Source organism: Pezoporus flaviventris, unplaced genomic scaffold, assembly GCF_033815535.1.
Source record: "Pezoporus flaviventris isolate CSIRO_AGI_PZ_B2104156 unplaced genomic scaffold, CSIRO_AGI_Pfla_v1 ptg000213l, whole genome shotgun sequence".
NCBI lineage: Eukaryota > Metazoa > Chordata > Aves > Psittaciformes > Psittacidae > Pezoporus > Pezoporus flaviventris.
In genome coordinates this window covers 13,854,929-13,876,539 of record NW_026892761.1, presented here as the reverse complement: position 1 = coordinate 13,876,539, position 21,611 = coordinate 13,854,929, and the positions used below count along the sequence as shown (strand labels likewise).

Here is a 21,611-nt window from a genome sequence, read left to right as displayed (position 1 = left end):
GCTGAATTTTATTAAATAACTGTGGCAGGCATCAACTACCTGGATAAAGGCGCTACTTTCTCACACAGTAAGTATGATGTGATTATCAGTTAAAGAAAACAGGTATTTAGATGAAGTGGGAATGTATTTCCATCTCTCAATCTATCAATGACTGGGTGTGGTAAAGATGATTCCAACAGTGTGTATTTAATAGGAAGCCACATAAGGGTTAATGGAGACTAAACGAACCTGAGAACAGTTTCCAAGTCACAGATTCCCCATACAGCGCTAATCTCTTGATTTACTTCCATAGCAACTGCTCCAGAAGTACAGCAAAAGAAAAGTTAATGTTATTACACAGGGAGTAGGATAAGAAGATTTCTATTCCAACTCCCAGCAGTTTGAATTTGGAACTTCAATTCCTGTCAGAAGCATTACCGCCACAAGAAGTTCAGAGTCACTTTGAGTAATGCATCCCCATGCAGGCTGCCTCAGCAGAGGCAACATACCCAGCTACGATTCCATGGGGCTCATGGGAGAACAGAGAACAAAGCAACAGCCATTCCCCTGTGCAGGGGCTTCCATCCAGCTGAATCCCTGAGAGCTGCCAGCAAGAAGGGCTACAGGCCTCAGCTTCATACACCTAGGAACTTCCTAGTGCTGAAAGATGAACCTCCAACCCTGCAAACAGAGAGGTCATTGTGCCAGATGAGATACAAGAAATATTCCTGTTATGTGTGAAATTCTATTTTACATGCCCTTGCATAAATCATTTCTGTTACTGTTACTGCTTAATCCATTTCTATCTAAAGCAAAGCGGCATGCAAAGGAAGTGCTGATACCGCAGCAGTCTTGGGTGATAATGTGGAGAAACTACAAAGCAATGAGGAAGCTCCTCACATCGTGTACCACACTGTCAAAGCATACACACATCTGACAGCTTGTTAAGAAAGCTTCCTTCTTTTTATTCCTTCCTAGAGGAAGGAGATTTTAATCTCCAGTAATGAGGATGCAAAGCAAGACGCTTGCCACCTCCAAGGTGTGCTCACCTACTTACCCATACCAACCTAAAGTGCATAGATTGCATATACTTGTATTGCAGCCACTGAAACTCCATGTACTTTGCAAATGCCACTGGAGAAATTCATTACATAGGGGACTGCTTTCTCCTGCTGAATCCTGTTCTCTTCTGGGGTATGTTTCCAAAATGTAGTTTAAACTAACTTGAGTGCTTGTCCACAAACAGTAGGCAATAACAACATCAAAGAGAAATAAAAAATGCATAGTATACTGTAAATGCACAGTCCATCAGCCAGAAAATAAGTCACGTAGGAAGAAAGACCAGAAATTAAGAACTAGAAATTTTCACATACAGGGTTAATATTCTTGTGAAGATAATCCTCCTACCCAAGATGTGACAAATCCAACTTCCTAGGAGATGGCTTTGAAAAGTGAAATAAAGCTGCATTCAGCTGCACTGGACAGCACATGTCTGGTGCATTTATTATAAGCAGAAATTAATACCCAGGTAGGAATAACCATAAATCAGTCTTACTTAGCTCATCAGCTGAAATACCAGCCTTTACATAAGAATACAGTTTTGGCACTTGCAATCTCACACTTCATTGTGATAAAAAGCCAGACTCGTCACTTAATCCTGGTCTGCTAATCAGGAAGGGTGGTAAGCTGAGAAGTAGAGCTTGGATCTGACTTTACAGTCTGAAACAACAGCACACAGGGAGGGCGTCCTGCTCACAGTGCATGGGCACCCATAAACATCATAGGAGCTGGGAAGGAGAAGGAGCAAGTATATCACAGAATCCCAGACTGATTTGGGTTGCAGAGTACCTTAAAGCTCATCCAGCTCCAACCCCTGCCACGGGCAGGGACACCTTCCACTAGAGCAGCTTGCTCCAAGCCCCTGTGTCCAACCTGGCCTTGAACACTGCCAGGGATGGGGCAGCCACAGCTTCTCTGGGCACCCTGGGCCAGCGCCTCAGCACCCTCACAGGGAAGAGCTTCTGCCTAAGAGCTCATCTCAGTCTCCCCTCTGGCAGGTTCAAGCCATTCCCCTTGGCCTGTCCCTACAGGCCCTTGTCCCAAGCCCCTCTCCAGGTTTCCTGCAGCCCCTTTAGGCACTGGAGCTGCTCTCAGGTCTCCCCTTCAGGAGCCTTCTCTTCTCCAGGCTGCCCCAGCCCAGCTCTCTCAGCCTGGCTCCAGAGCAGAGCTGCTCCAGCCCTCGCAGCATCTCCATGGCCTGAATTAAGTTTGAAAGTGCCAGGCTCCTGAGATGCCAGCTCCAAAACTAAATACAGCAATAATGACTAACTTGATCATGAAGCAGCTCAAATGCACAGCTCAGCACTTGAGGCTCGATTCAAGAACAGCATGGATTTTCTATGCAAGTAATCATTATATATGCATAAAGACCTACAGGATTCAGACAGAAAACAGATCAAAAGTGCTTCAGCACGTTAATACGGTAAGAGTTTTACTGGGAAGTAACTGCTGCAATTGGGATCCAGTTATAATTGTACTCTGAAAAAGGCAGACCTGTGTATTTTCACCTACAATACACTCAGTCTGTTGCAAAAGGATCTAAGAAACTTGGTGCCTGTGCTTTGAACAGAGGCATGTGAGATCTAACACATTTGATAACAAGTCCGCAACTGCCTTTTTTTCTCTCATTTTGTGCCTAATGCTTCAAAGGAAGGAAAAAAGAACACACCAGATTAGCTGCAGGATTGTGCAGAGAAATTTCATTCTTGGAATAGGTAACGAGGTAAAAATCTTGAGTTTTTTTCCCTAGAACTTTTAACTAGACTACTGAAAAATACTAAAATATCTTCAGTCTGCTATCCATCAGTAGCCCTAAATGAGCATGACATGCAAAAAGGGACCACTGTAATGGCTTCAGATCTCAATTTGTACCTGTATTCCATAGGAAAAACTATTCCTCAGGTTGAGCAGGACAAAAGGCTTGTCCCCCTGATACCATAAATACTGTACTCACAGTGTTAGAGACGGCTCTTGTGCTTCATGCTCAGAAGCTGCCAACTTACCCTGACACCAAGACTGCAACTTGATGGGATTTCTGTTTCACCTAAAATTCTTGTAAAGGTCAGGCAGTTTGGGAACATCCTGCTGTGGAATCAGAAGCAGCAGGAATATGCACTGAGTACCTGTGGGGATCTTCTCCCCTTTCAATGGTGCTGAACCATGCGAGACGTGAAGGCTCTGCCTTGACTACTATTGGAGTAACTCCAGTTTTAACAATAACAGCTCTCAGGTCAGCTCATGACCAGTCATTACACAGCCACAGCAGGAATGAAGCAGCCTCTATCAAGGAGCCACCACTGAAAGAAATTACGCCACAAGAAGCTGTGAAGAAGCCTGCCTGATGTATTGTATTTGTCACTGGAGAACCAATGTCCATGGAGACTTGTCTATAGCTGTCCACAGGGGAAAAACTCTAATTCAGTAGTGATAATCTGCTTTTATCTCTGAACTTTCTGTCCCTAGTCCAAACCTGCAATATAATCAAGAGGGAATAAAAGGAGTCCTCTTTGATGAGCACGTAATGGTGATGAAAAGCACCAGAAGCCCTCTATGAGGATGTTATTTTGTCCGTAGCAGGCAAAGCTTTTGTCAGTTGATAATCATAGATGCTGGTGTGTTTATATTGACCTATTTGAAATCTCAAACAGTTAAAAGAGAACTTGAAGCTTTCTAAAAGGCACTTCTGAGAAGCGTTATTCCAAAAGTATAATGGTCCCATTTGTCAAAAATGCAAGTTTGCCCTTTAAGCACAGCCCTAGTACATAAAAGTCTTCAAACTCCTTTCAGAATAGCTGCTCTCCAAGTGTTCAAGAGCTGACAATGAAAACACGCTCTGCCCTGGTTCAGAGGGCAAGCAGTTTGTTTTAGCCTGCTCAAGAAGAAATGAAGGTTGATTGTCCTCAGCTCCAGCAGCCCCACTGACTGCTCTTCAGAATGGAATGTGCTCTGACGGTGTCTTCAGTCTTCATAGATTTTCTATGCAAGCAGAAAGAACAGGGCAGGGAAATCTAAGGAAGGAGATGCCCGCGGGAGTGATGGAGCACAGGATATGCTCCCAAGGGAGAGCCACTGGCAAGTTTCTGAGGCTTCCACGCTGCTTAAGAAATATTTGAGACGGTGTTTTTGCAGCACAGGGTAGGCAACCACGAGGAGAAACTGCTCATGAATCAGCAAATACTTGTGTGTTTTCCTCAGGTTTCCTGAAGTGAGGTATTTACATCCTTCTATAATCCTAAGAGGAAACAGGTGGCTCTTCAATGTACTTGTGGCTTTTCCAATTACATACTCAGGCTCAGAGCACGAGGACTCAGGGTGGGTGGCTGGTTGCTGTGTCATTGCCCTGCTACGGCAGACAGAAAAGCGCTGATCTGCCTCTTGGAACAGGAACATACTGGTTTACTTGTATGCAACTTGCAGCATGGCACTTGTCTTGAACAGCCCTTTTGTGTTTAATGGAAACAATGCATTTATTTCCATCTGCTTTCACAGGTCACTCTGCATTCAAGTTATAGGAACTTGTATGCACATCATCATAGAATCCCAGCCTGGTTTGGGTTGGAAAGGACCTTAAAGCTCATCCAGTTCCACCCCCTGCCACGGGCAGGGACACCTTCCACTAGAGCAGCTTGCTCCAAGCCCCTGTGTCCAACCTGCCCTTGAGCACTGGCAGGGATGGGGCAGCCACAGCTTCTCTGGGCACCCTGTGCCAGCACCTCAGCACCCTCACAGGGAAGAGCTTCTGCCCAAGAGCTCATCTCAGTCTAGCTATGTGTTGTGGTTTAAACCCAGCCACGCAGCTCGTTCACTCACTCCCCCACCCCCTTCTTTCCCTCCCCCTACTCCTGGAGGGACGGAGAGGAGAATCAAAAAGAATGCAACTCCCACGGGTTGAGATAAGAACAGTTTAGTAACTAAGGTATAACACAAATCACTACTGCTACCACCAATAATAACAATGATAAAGGAAATAACAAGGGAAGAGAATACATCACCTCCCCACCAGCCAACCGATAACTCGGCCCCCCAGCCCGACCAAGCTCTGCCCGATACCTCCTCCAACCCCGCAGTCCCAGCCCTTCCGGGTAACTCCCAGTTACCTCCTGGCCATGACGTGCTGTGGTATAGAATACCCCTTTGGTCAGTTTGGGTCAGGTGTCCTGTCTCTGCTTCCTCCCGGCTTCCCCTCCTCCCTGGCAGAGCATGAGGCTCACAAAGTCCTTGGCCAAACCCAAACATCATTGTTATCAGCTCTGTTCCCGAGCTGAAAGTCAAAACACAGCACTGCACCAGCTACCAAGGAGGAGAAAAATGACTGCTACTGCTGAACCCAGGATGCTATGGTACAGACTAAACAATATAAAAGACATGTGCTGGAATACACAGAGCAACTCAAAGAAGAAATGCGGCTAAAGTTGTCACTTTTCTCCCAAGGTAATAGAAGACCCTGCAGCCCAGATGTGCACTCTCTGGACAGCACCAAGATCATTACATTAGAAACACGACCCAAGAACAACAAATCTGAGGGTTAGGAAGAAACACATTCAAAATTCTTTCATCAAAGGGGCCTCAAAGAGTCCATGCAAGCAGCTGTGTGAGGAAGGGTTTGCCAGCACTAGCACCACTGCTTCTACTGGTCCCTGGACCATGCCTTGGCTATTTCTCTGTTGCGATTGAACTTAACAGCACTCAAATTTGCTCATTAGAAGTTTCAGGAGTTCTGGAGACTGAAAGGACACTTGTAAATTAGTAGCTATTGACCTGTGATTGACATTCAAAGTGTGATAGTACCAGAAGGGAAAAGGCTAAAGATTGAAATGCTTGCAAAAGGTACCAATGAAATCAATCACATCACATTCAGAAGTCCTCAAACCGCATATTCCAACATATCTACCTTTAACTGTAACTTTTCCTTACCATTTTATTTGGCCATTGGCTACCCAAAGATTTGTAACTCCAAACCTGCTCTAAACTGAACAAGCTCAAGTGTGTGGTGCAGCTACACAACGAGCAGAGCACGTGCCATCACACATCGCTCAATGTCACATCCATTATGTGTCCGGGTAAGAGGTTCAGCAGCACAACCACTATTCCTAAAGGAACAAGTCTTGGTGTGATATCCTTCTTGCCCACACAAATGAGTGTTGCTGTTGGGTCTTGAACATAATAAATAGCAGAAAAAATGACAGAAAATGGGAGTATTGGTCTTTCCAAAGCATTATGTGTACATGAAGTTTCACTCAGAAATGCCTCAGGACCAGAGGTCATTAAGATAATCTCCTCTGCCTTTGTCAAGCATAGTTCAGGAAATGATCTGGCACTGCAATTTCCATGCTAAGCTGAAGTGCCCCAGGCAAACAGGCTACTAATTCTAATACATTTCCCTACTCTGATGTTTAATAGAATTAGTTTGCTTTTTTTCTTTCTTGGTTCCCATTCAGCTATTCACAGCTCTATTCCTGGGATCACCCTACATTCTTCCTCCGAGTGTTTACAAAGGCCTAAATTACATACTGAGTTTTTTCTTCACTTTCTGCCCTGATGTTGCCCAATAGAGGCATAAGATGTGTGTCTAATTCCCTCTCTGCAGCCCATAATACCTCCTCCTAGTTCACTGAGCATTTGGAGTGTATTTCAATTCCTTCCAGTTTTTCAGCACCTCCAAGATAACAACTGATTATTATATAGTTTCATGCCTTGAGCCAGAACATCAGCTAAGCCTCCTACCTCATAGGATAGGTACCTCCAGAAGTTGTATCTGGAATATTATGAGTAAACGTGAAAAAAACCATTCTAAATGGAAGTGGCACACAAAAGACAAGAGACAAATAAATCACCTTGGAAAAACCTCCACTCCTGCTGATTACCAGCACTTTAGTTCTGTCAGGATCTGCAGCATTCCCTAAGTGCTCTGCCTGCAAAGTACAATGAATGCAACAAATGAAATCATCTTACTTAGGAGAAGTCAGGGAACAATTTAAGCGAGGCTAAGTGAGCAATGGAAGACTCAATTCTTATCAAGCAGCTTTTCTGCCCTGTTTCAGGAAATTCATGCACACAGGAGATGTGAGGAATGTATCTGGAAAAGACAAAGGAAGCCAGCAGGTATTCCATTCCAGTTGGGAAAGAGGCATTCACAAGCCTGTGTGCCCTTATTTTGAATTCAGTATCACAAGGTCTCTGAAAAAAAAAATAACTGGAGACAAATTTCAGTGCACAAATGTAGGCATTATTTTAGGAATATTAGTAAGCATGGAAAAGTGTCACAAATAAAACATTAGGAAATAAATTTAGCAATCAAACACAGAGGGAGATGAGCTGAGCGCTAGGGAGAGCATTTGCAGAGCCAGCAGAGAAAGGGGAAGATGCTTCAAACCCTGCAGGTGGAAAAGGGAGAGCTTGGAAGAGATTTCTATTTGGAAATGGGAAGGAAATTCAAATCTCTGCCTTTCAATCACTTACACAAAACCCCTTCCAAAGTCTGTTTATTCAGATGAAGCAGAACTTGGGCCAGAATGAAACCAAAGACATTTAGTACATCCCAAATCTCAGTTCTAATTCAGAAACAGCAATTACGTCTATGCTGAGATATGCCAGTTTTGCATTAAAAGAAGTGAAATGTAGGATTCTAAATAAATTTGATCCAACTCAAAAGTTCTTGTGCTGTTGTATGTAACATCCTGGCTTCATTTCTTTCACTGATATTTAGCATCAAAAACGAAGCACACATCCTGCCCTGGGACATGAATTGAGCTCATTTCCTGTTGATTTTACTTCATCCTCACTAATCACCAAGGAGCATGTCCTGGGTTCAGCAGTAGCAGTCATGTTTTTTCCTTTGTGTTAGCTGGTGCAGTGCTGTGTTTTGACTTCTAGTTTTGAGAACAGCGTTGGTGAAGCCGATGTTTTCGGTTGTTGCTAAGTGATGTTTACCCTGACCAAGGACTTTGTGAGGCTCATGCTCTGCCAGGGAGGAGGGGAAGCTGTGAGGAAGCAGAGACGGGGCGCCTGACCCGGGCTAGCCGGGGAGGTATTCCATACCACAGCACGTCATGCCCGGGGTGGGGGGTAACTGGGAGTTACCCGGAAGGACAGGAGCTTCCGGGTGGAACTCGTTTTCTTGGCCGGTGGTATCGTATTCTCTTCCCTTGTTATTTTCCCTTATCATTGTTTTAGCTGATAGTAGCGGTGGTGATTTGTTGCTGGACTGTTCTTGTCTCAACCCGTGGGAGTTGCACTCTCTCGATCCTCCTCCCCGTTCCTCCGGGAGCGGGGAAGGGGAGAGCCCCGGTGCAGGGAGGGGGGGGAGACGAACACGGACCTTGATTGTTGTCAGCTCGGCACCACTCACTGGGAGTGAGTGAACAAGTTACCTGACTGGGTTTAAACCACGACAGTTCTTTTTTTGGCGCCCAACGTGGGGCTCGAGGGGTTGAGATAAGAACAGATCTGACTGGATTGATAGTCACTCGTCACAATGCTGATTTATTGGCTCTCAAGGTTTTTCCTCTTGATCTCACAGTTTCAGTATACCATATCTTACGTCCATCCGGTATTGGCTGTATTAGTGTTTTTCAAGTGTGGGGCTTGGGCTAAGGTTTTTATCCCATTGTACTTTATGGTAATGACTTGTAATACAATAGAATCATTGATCATGAAACTGATCTGGTTTATGTTCCCAGTGTGGTCACCACCTTTATACTTTGGGAGGTATATGATGGAGGTGCTTAGCAATTACACATCTTTTTTCTCCTTCTCAGGTGCTCAACCTGTGAAGGAGACATCCTTTTACCCTCCTAGTCGTCCCCCCAGACCATTTACATTTGAGAGTTTTGAATTTTTTAAATGGCCTTTTAATGCTCTTGAGACTTGTTTGCTGATGGTGATGGGAATCACCATGCTAACACGCATACAGAGTGTGTTTTGCCCACTACTGATTTCAAGAGTTAAGCAGATTCAGGTTTGGGTCTTGTCTGGGGTCAAACGACGATGTAGGAGGACCGAGAGATTTTCCCAGAGGCTGGACAGCCATGAGTGGCAGGGTGTGTGGGATAGTATGGGCAAGTATCTAGGTCAGTGGGCCCCTCCAGTATTTTGGAATTTCACTACCGAACAACTGCAAAATCCAGAAGAATTAGTAAAACACTTAAATGAGGTGTGTGGTCATTCTGGCCATACCAGAGATGGACAAATCACGGCAACGTGCTGGGGCTTGGCCTATGCTTACAGGGCCTTGTTCAACACTATTCAGCACCTTCAAAAGGAAAAGAATGTCGGCGGATTTGAGGGCAAAGTGACAGTCGCTACTCAAACTTTGGCTGCAATGAACTGCGCAGCTACCCCAGTGGCAAGTACAGCAGCTGCTCAAACTTCAACTGCAACAGACAGCGCGGTTACCCCAGCTCCAAGCACGGTAGCTACACCACCCCCAGCAACAAGTACAGTTGCTACTCAAACCACAGTGATAATCACTGCAGCCAAACCAGAGGACCAATTCGTACCAATATCAGTTGCCCCTGTACGCAAGAGAACAAGCAAAAAGGAGGCAAAAAGGGTGAAGCGAGATGAAGAACCAATGAATTCACCACCCGGTCCAGAATCTGATCAGGAGTCATCCTCACATGACGAAGAAGAAGAAGAAGTAACTTCTCGACCTCGGACCTCAACCGAGCTGCGGAATATGCGAAAAGATTTTACCCGTCAACCAGGGGAGCACATCATCACCTGGTTACTCCGATGCTGGGACAATGGGGCCGATGGTCACGAACTAGAAGGTACAGAAGCCAAGCAGCTGGGATCACTTGCTAGAGAAGGGGGAATTGACAAAGCAATTGCAAGAGAGAAAAAGTCCCTCAGCCTTTGGAGGAGGCTCTTGGCAGCTGTGAAAGAAAGGTTTCCGTACAAGGACGATGTTACGAGTCGTTCGGCCAAGTGGACTACTATAGACAAAGGCATCCAGTCTCTGAGGGAATCGGCCATCGTAGAGATGATCTATCACATCAAGCCGAATAACGGGGATACACCTATAGATCCAGATGAAGTTGAATGTACACGACCCATGTGGCGAAAACTTACACGGAATGCACCGTCATCATATGCCCATTCATTGGCAACAGTGACCTGGAATGACATAGTACCACTAACAGTGGATGAAATGGTTCATAAACTCCGAGAGTTCGAAGACAATCTCACTCCTTCCATCATCTCAGCTGTGAAAAAACTGTCCCAGGACCTCGACAAATTGAGGGACGATGTATCTGATTTATCCAGCTCCTCACGTGTACCAACACGCGTCTCAGCTATTAACAAAAGACGTCCTATTGTTCAAGAGAGGAGATACAGAAGGTATACGCCACGGGGTACCCTATGGTTTTACCTGCTGGATCACGGAGAAGACATGACAAAGTGGGATGGAAAACCTACTTCAGCTTTGGAGGAACGGGTGAGTGAACTGAAGAGGGGAGCAAGGGCCAAGACTGATCGTCCCATGAGAGCTACGGCTTCAGTCTCTGGTGAGCAGTTTCCCAGATGGAGTGGAAGAGCTGATTTTACTCCAGCTCCTGTGATAACGAAGAATAATCCCTTTCAACACGACTTAAGTGTCCAATGCTGTGACGACCATTAGAGGGGCCCTGCCTCCAGCCAGGTGGAGGTAGGGGACAATCGGATTTACTGGACTGTGTGGATCAGATGGCCTGGCACATCAGTCCCACAGAAGTATAAGGCTCTAGTAGATACCGGTGCACAGTGTACCCTGATGCCATCAAACTGTCAAGGGGTGGAACCCATCTATATTTCTGGAGTAACAGGAGGATCGAAAAAAAGAACTGTCGTGGTTTAAACCCAGTCAGGTAACTTGTTCACTCACTCCCAGTGAGTGGTGCCGAGCTGACAACAATCAAGGTCCGTGTTCGTCTCCCCCCCCTCCCTGCACCGGGGCTCTCCCCTTCCCCGCTCCCGGAGGAACGGGGAGGAGGATCGAGAGAGTGCAACTCCCACGGGTTGAGACAAGAACAGTCCAGCAACAAATCACCACCGCTACTATCAGCTAAAACAATGATAAGGGAAAATAACAAGGGAAGAGAATACGATACCACCGGCCAAGAAAACGAGTTCCACCCGGAAGCTCCTGTCCTTCCGGGTAACTCCCAGTTACCCCCCACCCCGGGCATGACGTGCTGTGGTATGGAATACCTCCCCGGCTAGCCCGGGTCAGGCGCCCCGTCTCTGCTTCCTCACAGCTTCCCCTCCTCCCTGGCAGAGCATGAGCCTCACAAAGTCCTTGGTCAGGGTAAACATCACTTAGCAACAACCGAAAACATCGGCTTCACCAACGCTGTTCTCAAAACTAGAAGTCAAAACACAGCACTGCACCAGCTAACACAAAGGAAAAAACATGACTGCTACTGCTGAACCCAGGACAGAGCATAAGACCCTGCTTCATTCCCATTTTATAGTGTCTAATTCTTATGTCATTGCAAGAGGCTAATAATCTACTTTCTTCCGATGAGATGTTTGTTTCACACTCAAAAATCAGCACATGGTACACATTATTCATCGAAGCAATCAGAAGAGCACACTCCAGTCACCACCATGTATTAATGTCAACCGGAGAGCAATTCCACCTCATCCGACCCAAACTATACAGACAGGCATCACATCTTTGATGACAGGCAGAACTATCGTCTCCACAGCTCTCATAAGCCCCCACTGACACCAAACTGTACATGGGTATTTGTGCTAGACTAGGAATCCATTACATTGCGGTAATCAGAAAACCAAATCTGAGAGACATTCTGGGGCCGCACATGGGAGCAAAGGGAAATTAAGAACATAAATCCTGAAGGAATCAACAGGGGAAAAAAAACAACATGTATAATGGTTTGATTTGTCAAAATATACTACAGTGGGCTGGTTTTTTTCCAATTTCCTACATGCCTGTAAATCCAGACTAACTCCATTAGAGCTCTGGTGGGAAGCTGGATGCAAGAGAAAAGACTCTGAAGTCGGTTGTTTTATGAAGAGAACACAGAGAATCACAAAGCTATTAAACACCCAGCACTCTGCTCTGTGTAATACCAACTCCTGGATGCTTTATTGCCTCATGTTTCTCTCAGAGTGGTACCCAGAGAATCCAGTTAAGGTTAACACACCACCGTGCGCACAGAGCTTGGTGAAGTCACAGCAGCTATCCAGTCACTTGGAAGATCTTGAGAGAAGTCTTACAGAGTTAAAGATAAAAATGGCAAGAAAGCACCCACCTGCATCTTGTTATTACATACAAGGAGCACATTATTAGGTGAAATACATACAAAATTGGAGAGGGACTTTCTACCAGAGTATATAATGACAGAACAAGGGGGAATGGCTTTAACCTGCCAGAGGGGAGACTGAGAGGAGCTCTTAGGCAGAAGCTCTTCCCTGTGAGGGTGCTGAGGCGCTGGCACAGGGTGCCCAGAGAAGCTGTGGCTGCCCCATCCCTGGCAGTGTTCAAGGCCAGGTTGGACACAGGGGCTTGGAGCAAGCTGCTCTAGTGGAAGGTGTCCCTGCCCATGGCAGGGGTTGGAGCTGGATGAGCTTTAAGGTCCCTTCCAACACAAACCATTCTATGATTCCATAAAAAGATGCTTGAGGAGGGTCCTGAAGTTTGACACAGGATTATTATACAAATGCCAAACTTGATATGTAAATTCTTCTTCAATATCCATTTGACAAAATTAAAAGCTATGCTCCAAAGTATCATTTAATATCATGCAAGAATGAAACAACATCAAAAAAGATAAATCAGATTCTGTAGCCAAGTGAACTTTTTTGGTAGCAATGCTTAGACGTGTGTGCTTGTAATTAAATGCCCAATTAAATACAAGCATCTCACCTTGATAATTAAGCAATAAAGACTCATCAGGCAATGCGTTTCTGGGTGAATATAACCTCACTTGGGTGGTACAATAAGGAATGAAGTCGAAGATTAAGTGCCTTAAACCACCTGAGAAATTCATTAATACCTATAAATTTGCTGTCTGGAGTGTTTTGTTGCCATTAAAGTGGGCCATTTTATTTCATCTGGTTTTCAGGCTGTGGCTAAGGTGTAGCTGAAAGCTTTTGGGTTCTTGCAGCAGTAGGTGTATTGGTGCTGTTAGAGGATCGTTTTGGGCTTCATTGTACTTAGGAAGAGAGCCTAAAGAGACAGTGCTGTTTCTAAGGCTCTCAGATGGCTGTAGAATTTGAATATTAGAATTAGAATGTAGAAGTTAAAAAAAGAATGTAGAATTAGAAAGCATTAGAACAATAGTGAAAACACCTGTAATTTTTTCTCCCCTTCATCTTGTTCCTGTTAAATTCCTTCTTGTACTTCCTTTCACATTTTTTCAAACCCCAAAAAATTATCATAGAATCCCAGACTGGTTTGGGTTGCAGGGGACCTTAAAGCTCATCCAGGTCCAACCCCCTTCACGCATTTCACATGAGCTTACGCCAGAAGTCAGAAACAGTCCCTAAACCAAATGTATTGTCTCTGCCTAAAGTAGAAGCACTGCATGTATTTCTGAGCATCTGATACTGCAGACTAATGGCAAATGAAGATGACAATGACTGTATGAAGGCACTGCAGAAAACCCACTGGACCTCAGTGCCCTCCACCAGCCCTGGCCTCTCCTACAGAGCTGTTTCTAAATGTTGTCCACAGATAGAGATATAAGCTCAATATCTTTGTGCCTTAGCCATGGCACCCCTTGAATTACGTATGGGTTTTGCATTTCAAATACCAACTTCCTTCTTAATTCTACCATCTCTTCCCAAAACACACAATAGACACTTTTTGTTTACACACTACAGAGAAGAAAACATAAGCTTGGAAAACACTTCTTAAAAGAGATTTTTGTTCAAAGCCCTGCAGTCAGCATGGGCGATAAAAAAGGAACTCTTTGAACAGCTCAGCTGATTTATTTTGCCATATAGGACAGTGAGTTTGATCTTTCAGCAACCATCCATGTAATCCTTGTATTGCTCTAGGATGTGTGATCCGTTGGTTTCAACCCAGTGGGCATTCTTTGAAACAGCACTTGAATGAACTGTGTGTTTTACCTGAATTAGATTTAGTGCTGTTGTGAGCATTAAGAGAGATGGACACTTTTCTTGTAGAAGATAATGTTTCATTTGTAAAAGCATGTTGCAGGCCATGTGAGAAAGGAGAGAATAAAGAGAGGAACCTGGCAATGAACAGCCTCCTTGGAGTCAGAGACAAAACCCATGAACATTCAAAAACTCCAAAGTTTCTAGTGGGTCCTGCTATATAAAGCCCTCCTCCCTGCAGGAACTGCTGACTGTATCACAAACAACAGGAAATAAAGATGTATTTTTATTCTTTCCTGAAATGAACACATAGTCTCCAAACTTATCGCACCATGAGGCACACACTTGGTGTCTGGAAGGTTTTAATTGTACTTGAACATTTCTGTAATCCGACATCAACTTTTCCCATCTATACAGGCACAGGAATGCTGGACAGAGACCTGCACAGACTTGGAGACTCTCAATGCCTATAGAGCAGATGAGAACAGCAGTTATAAGGAATTTATGGATGTATGTTGTTAAAAGAAAGCCAGTACTTCTTCAGCACTGAAGCTAGCCAGGATTTTATTCATGATGTTCATATTGTACCAACAACTTCAGCTAATCGCTACCAAGCGCCTTTTAAAATCACATCAATCTATCATACCATTTATAATTAAATCATCATTTCCTAATGCAAGTATTGTCACAGCTTCAGCTCCAACCACAGTGCAGGCACTTGTGGTCTCATTGTCACCTCCCACTATTGTTCTCTCTGGTGGATACTCATCACATCCCTGTCTGAAGAGCTGAGTCAGAAGCTCCTTCCCCTTCACTGTGACTAAGCTCCAGAGAAACCCCCATAACACCTGACATACGGTGTTAACTTACTAAACACCTGACACACGGTGTTAATTTACTAAACACCCTGGATCCCTCACTGCAGACACTGAAAGGTAAAGAGACACATTTCATTTCAGTGCTCTTTCCCCTCCATGGCTCAAGACTCCCTTAAGACCACTCAATTCTATGTCTTTTTTCTCACACCAGAACAAAACACCACACACATTCTTTCCCCCTGCAAAGCAGGGTATAATGAAGAGGTGATTTTCCCCAAGTTCAGTACACCTGGATAATTGTATTAGCTTCTTATCCCACCGGGACTGAAGAAAAATGACATACAACATACCCTGAGCAACATAACAACCTACTTTGAATTATGACACTTCTCCATATACAGTCTGAACAGTCCCAGTAGTTTCAAAATTGCCCTTTTGTCTTTAATAAACACCAAGTATTTCACTATGTCAAATACAGATGTTCCTCAGATTTGTCACCTACTTGCAGCTCTTCTAGGGAAGAACACAACACAAGAAGACCAGCATAGAGCCCCTTGTCCTTCAGAAACGAAAGGTGTTTCCCAAGCAGCCTCATATTCCTTTGTCTCTAGATTTTGTGAGACAATCTCTGTATCAAAGCAAATACAGATAAAAAGCAGGCCATGAAAAATCTAACAAAAGGAATTTGCTGCACACAAAGAGTTATATTCATAGAAACAAAAGCAAGTTGTGAAGCCTGCATGAAGTGTAATGACAAGGAATTCCTGCCCTCCCCTGTAGCAGGATTATAGAATTCCTTAGATGGCAGCACTGTCTGTCACTGCAGTCATTTGGAGCTGTCCCTTTGTAGGCAGCAGTCCTTAGTTTGATGTCCTGCTTTGACCTCCGTGCAATAGTTCGCCTTCAAACCAGCAGGTAGCTTCTTTGTGCTCTGATGTGAAGATGAATCTGCTAAAATGAGCATCAGCTGATGGGAGAACATTTTCCACTCCTTCTCAGAAAGGTACCAGGAAACATGTTAAACAGAGAGAGTGCAGCCCTGGGCAGCAGAAGGACATATAGCAACTCTCCCCCATGTACCAGCTCATTTGGAAAACCATTTCCAATGGCTCTGGCTTGGCACAAGGAGCCAATCTCACGCAATCTTTCCTCTTTCTCCCAAACCCATCACTTGGAAACACTCTTGCATACTTCTGACCTCCTAGTCAACAATATTACTTTGCAGCCTTTAAAAGCAGTAAAATCCACAGGGAAGAGGAGAAAAGCTTTTGAGGTGAGTCAGGGAAAAGGAAATAAGGTTTTCAGTTCAGGCAGGGAGAAGGGTAACTTGATCAAGCATCTAACAAGGTTTTAGCATTCACATGAATGCGTGACAAGCAGTGACGGGCCAATCCTAGGTGATGAAAGAGCAGAAAGGAAACAAAGATCACTCCAATTTACCACACCTGCCTAATTCCTGATGCCAAAGAAGTGTTAAATGGATTGAACTGCTTCTGGGCAAGGTTGCATGGAGAAACATAAGAGGAATTTTCTCATTTATAGAAGAAATAGAACCAGTGGATCATGCTGTGCTTTGCTTCTGTAGGCCAAGCTGGCAGGGACACCATGCTAGAGCCAGCAGTACAACTTCACAGGGTACAGCTATTAAACTGGTATTTCACTGTCAAGTGGTCAAAGCCGTTCCCTTTCTTCTTTTCACTCTCTTATCAGCTTAACATCCATGACTTCCCTGACACTGCCTACGCGGTGCTGGAGGCACAGAAATGTGAGCCACAGGCAGACTAAAGCAATCTGACAGTTCTTCGAAGAAACAAGAATTTCAACAGAATCTATCTGAAGCTCAAGCAACTGAGGTTTCCTTTCAAGCATCTGGCTTTGGGATGAGAATCACGTAAGCACAAGGCAGGGGTTCAGCAGGACTTCCCAAGGCCCCAGAGCACCCTGCTGGGGAGGTGCAATGCCCACAGCACTCTGCAGTGCATCATATCAAGGATCCCTGGCTGGTGAGCAGCAGAGCCACAGCCCTAGATATAAACTGATGTCCAAATCATGGTTCCAAAACAAGGGCTTCACCAGAAATGCCTCATTTTGTTCTCTCCTGACCTCAACATTCTCTAGGCACATGCAAACACTAAAGGCTATTCAGCTGTTCTCCAATATGAAAGAGTTTCTGTTGCTCAGTCACTACAAACCAGCATTATACCCCAAAAAGAAAAAGTTCCCTTACATCGCCAGTACCAGTGCTGAATATCTCTATTTTCCAGGAAGAAGTCCTGATGGACTCCCCTTCTGCACCTCCACTGACAAATACAACACCATGCAGCAGCCACAGCTGCAGCAACTGCTGACAGCATCCGAACCTCATTCCATAGTGGCACTTAGGTCTGTAAGAGGCCCCTGTGGCACATAAGCAGTGCTTGCAAGGAGAGGAATTGCTGATCTACACAAGGAGAAGAGACCTTCTGTCAAACCCAGACATATTTAAAACTTCTTAAAGTGTTTTCAAGATGGTTGTCTTCCAATAATGAAAATCTTATAGGCACAGCAGCCCACTGAAGTAACCTCAAGGTACAGTCAATATGATGCATGGAAACCATGGTATTTCATATAAAATATTACTGTTTGTCTTTGAGAGATTTGCACATGACCTCACTGTCAGCAGTGAGGTAGCAAGGACGAAGGCAAGCCCTAAATATCTGGCCTTGCCCCCTCTGACCTACCAATTTCTTTTACTGTTAGCGCAAACCTCTGCATTGGATGCAGAATCTGGTCTAGTGGGAGGTCTCTCTCCATGGCACAGGGTTGGAACTGGATGCACTTTAAGGTCCTTTCCAACCCAAACTACTGTGTGATTCTATGATCCTCTGAGTACATAAAATTGTGTCAGAACAGCCTTTAACTCCTCCCTGGGGAAACAAACACCTGCACTACTCAGGTTTAATTCCAGGGAATTCATTCTCTACATTGCTATTGGCAATTTGTACTGCCCAACATGCACATCCAGCTCATGGTCAGATACTCCTCTCTGCTCCTGCCCTGCAGCAAAGCCATGAACACATCTCCCACAACGTAACAGCAACTAGGAGCCCAGAAGAATTAGCCAATTAGTAAGTACTACTACTATGTATTTAATACTGAACTACTTATTTATCATACACTATTTACACAAGTATATTGACATATAACATTTGATAACAAAACAAGGTAGTACTAAGACCAATAATATTAATTCAATAAGGCAATCTACTACCAGAGGCAATGGGCACAGGCAACACCCATAACCAGCTCTGGGATGACAGGTTTCCTCATAGGTTTGAGTGAGAAGGGCTGCTGGCTCTACCCCCATACTTTTAGAAACAGGGGATTTAAGGAAGCAAGTTTGGTGTGGGTTGGTGAAACTACTGCTTTGGAATTGAGATACAGAATTCTACAGAAAACCAGGATCTCTTACATGACAACACCACTGAAATCAAAGAGCATGACTGCAGAGAATCCAGGCGTGAATAACGCACCAGGCCCAGTGGTGCGTACTGCCCATCCTTCTCTATTTGGGTGGTATCAAAATCAATTGTAAGGGGCCCACTATAGAGGGCCCCTCTCTTCAACAGCAGTTGAAGCATTTCAATTTATGGGCAATGGGTTATACTCAAAGAAATCCTTTGATTTTCCTTGAGTTGATCTTTGGTGTTTATGCCATTTGCTGTTTTTTTCACATCTTCAAAGGCATCTAGAAACATCTCCAGCCTCTAGGAATTTACTTGTAGAGAAGGAGCAGAGGGGGAAGACAATAAAGGTTGGGTGAATAACCAAGTTACCTGCTGTAAATAACAGCACCCTTTAAACGTATTTCTCCCAGTCTTCCAGGAAGGAGCAAGGAAAACAAAGCAAACCCCTGGTTTCAAAGCTGGAGCCACCTTCCCACATCTGAACACCACTGGGTTGACATGTTATTCTCTGCAGTCATACTCTTTCACTTCAATGCTGCTGTCACATAAGAGACCCAGCAATATCAAAGTAAAATTACAGAAGCATACACCACTCTTGCCAAAGGCTACAGCAATAAAATACAAATACTCTGCCTGCTTTTTATTGTTTGTTTAATTTTAAATATATAGAGAGTGATAACAGAAGTTTTAGCTCATCTATTCTAACGTTATTAGAACTAGCTACTGGATCAGGAAGCTCAGTCAGATTTCTGTTGGAGCCCATATATAATGTTGTCTGCAGCAGTACAGCATAAGGGTAAAACCAGAAACCAGTGCAAGTCAATAAGGAATATCTCCTTGCTCTGCTGCAAGCCATTTGTGTTTGTAGGCTCTGTGTCAGTCCAAAAGCTCAGGTATTCCCCAGTAAGACTGGCTATTTCCCTGCTGCCTAGCCATAGCCTTTAAAATACCTATAGCTATACCCACAACCCAAACAGTAAGATAATTTCATTTTCTTTTGCCATTTTCTACTTCACAGCATAGTCCTAAATGTTAAAACTATGTATTTTGGTCAGAAGTTATTTTATAAGAACTACCTGAAACCATGCTACTATAGCTTAATTTGAAATTCAGGCTACTGAATGCTGCTGCTTTCATTTTACAAGGGAAAAAGCATTCTGCAGGTACCACAGCAATCTCATTTCTGATATGGGAGAAGAACAGGGGGAAGGAAGAAATAATTTATGTGACTTTAATGTGATGTGAAGCAAATATGAGATGTGATTAAGATATGGTCAATGGCACAAGGGCATGTGAGAGCCCTTATGCTAGCACCCCTTTGTCATATCCCAATACATCACCTTTAAAAATTGGTTTTTAAAATGGGATCAAGTGATGTGAGAGATCTGGGACTAAAATACGTCTCATCTGTCACAGTCATGATGAAATCCAAACAAAACAGAACATCAAAAATACCAGTGTGACCTGCTCCGATGACATGTTCAGATAAGAGCCATCTCCTCAAGTAACCCACTTTCCTATGAAATCGTCCATTTTCTTCCCTTTATTTCTTCCTATCTCTTAAAGCACCACATCAGCTATTACATGCCATTGACATTTCCTTCTGTTGTAGCTCTCAAGGAACTTGGACATTAATTGCACTTACAGTAAGCAGAACTGGAAAAGGTCAGCTATCTGAAAAATGCTTTTTGTACTAAATGCCCAGCAATGATTAAGTCTTTCAAAAAACAGTAACAGGAGGAGGAGTTTGGTCATTTCACCAAGCAGCTGAAGAACCCCAGAGCATCTGTTGGCAAACATTTGAGGGAACTGCATCTCCTCAGCGAACATCACTGGAAATGCAATTCCTTCCGCATAGTAGAGACCATGAATGTGGATGCTGTTTATAATGCAGTTTATGGATTTTATGTAGTAATAGACAAAATAAAACCTCACAGAAGTAACTGGGAACCCCTAAAAGTACAGTTTGTGACTAGCAGCCCTCAGATAACAGTCAACCAGCGCTGTCCTCCACAGAGAATGATGATGCATTTTACACCTCTGCAGTCTGTGTCTTTCTGGTGATTTGAATTACTCCCTGGTGCAGGCACATGGATACCAGTCAATGCTCTGCAGCTGAGTGAGGAGCACTGGGAAAATGACTGGGGCTATTTAAAAAGTCACCTCTATTTGATAGCACAAAGCCTGGAGCCCATTTCCTCATTTCACATTCTGTACCCTTGATGTCTTCCCTCCCTTCATGAACACCAGAGCACTCAGCCAACACTTCTTTTCTGGGGTGCAAATACCACTCAAAGGACATTTTTCTCTGTCATTTGTTGCTGCTGAAACATTTCTGCTGCACTTCAGGTCTGCAGCGTCCCCAGGACTGTGACAGATCATGGTTTTCTTTGCACAGAAGTTGTTACCCCTTTTATTCGCTTCCAAATTGAATTTTGTATTGATTAAAGGTCCAGGCATTTGCCTGATATTTAGTTATCCCTTATGAGAAAGTACCTTACAACATATTTAATTCTCCATTACATTCTATATGTAGTGTTTTCATATCTTTGTATAGAACCTAACACTTAATTTTATTCCTGCTATAGACTTTATAGGGTGGTCTTAAAAATCTTTAGGACTAGACATAATTCTTTATTAATTTCTACTAGTTTTTAAAGCAATGCCTGCAGGACCTCGTTGCTTTCACCCACAGTAAATTCTTCAGATAGAGTTCATAAATGTTACTGAATGTGGACCACAGTGTCTTTAGCAAGCTTAAAAGCTGAGGTAGGACACCTCATGTTGAAGCACCCAGGGTCACTCAATTCTGTCCCTATTTACAAATAGGAAACTATGATAGTGTTAAGCTTCAGCTTCTTGACCCTCTACAAAGAGATGCGGAATTAGCTGTTCATTTCAGAATGAACATTATCTCTCCACCACATGACTTGAGACACTATTTCCCATCAATACATGTAGATTACACACTGCTGAGCCAACAAAACCCACCCATCTTTTTAAGTCCTCTATTTGACCGCACTCTCAGGAGCAGTTCAGTTACTCTCATGTGTGATGTGTTGAATTGTATCCTTTTTGGGTCCTCTAAGAAACTGCACCAGTTATAGAATCATGGAATGGTTTGGGTTGGAAGAGACCTTAAAGCTCATCCAGCTCCAACCCCTGCCACAGGCAGGGGGACCCCTTCCACTAGAACAGCTGGCTCCAAGCCCTGTCCAATATGGCCTTGAGCACTGCCAGG

At 44.0% G+C, this 21,611-nt stretch overlaps 1 protein-coding gene across 11 annotated transcripts in view; it reads right to left on the bottom strand.

Annotated features, from left to right (window-relative positions):
• Positions 1-21,611, bottom strand: part of PTPRT (protein tyrosine phosphatase receptor type T) — a 469,312-nt gene that overhangs the window by 182,106 nt on the left and 265,595 nt on the right. The window lies entirely within an intron of this gene.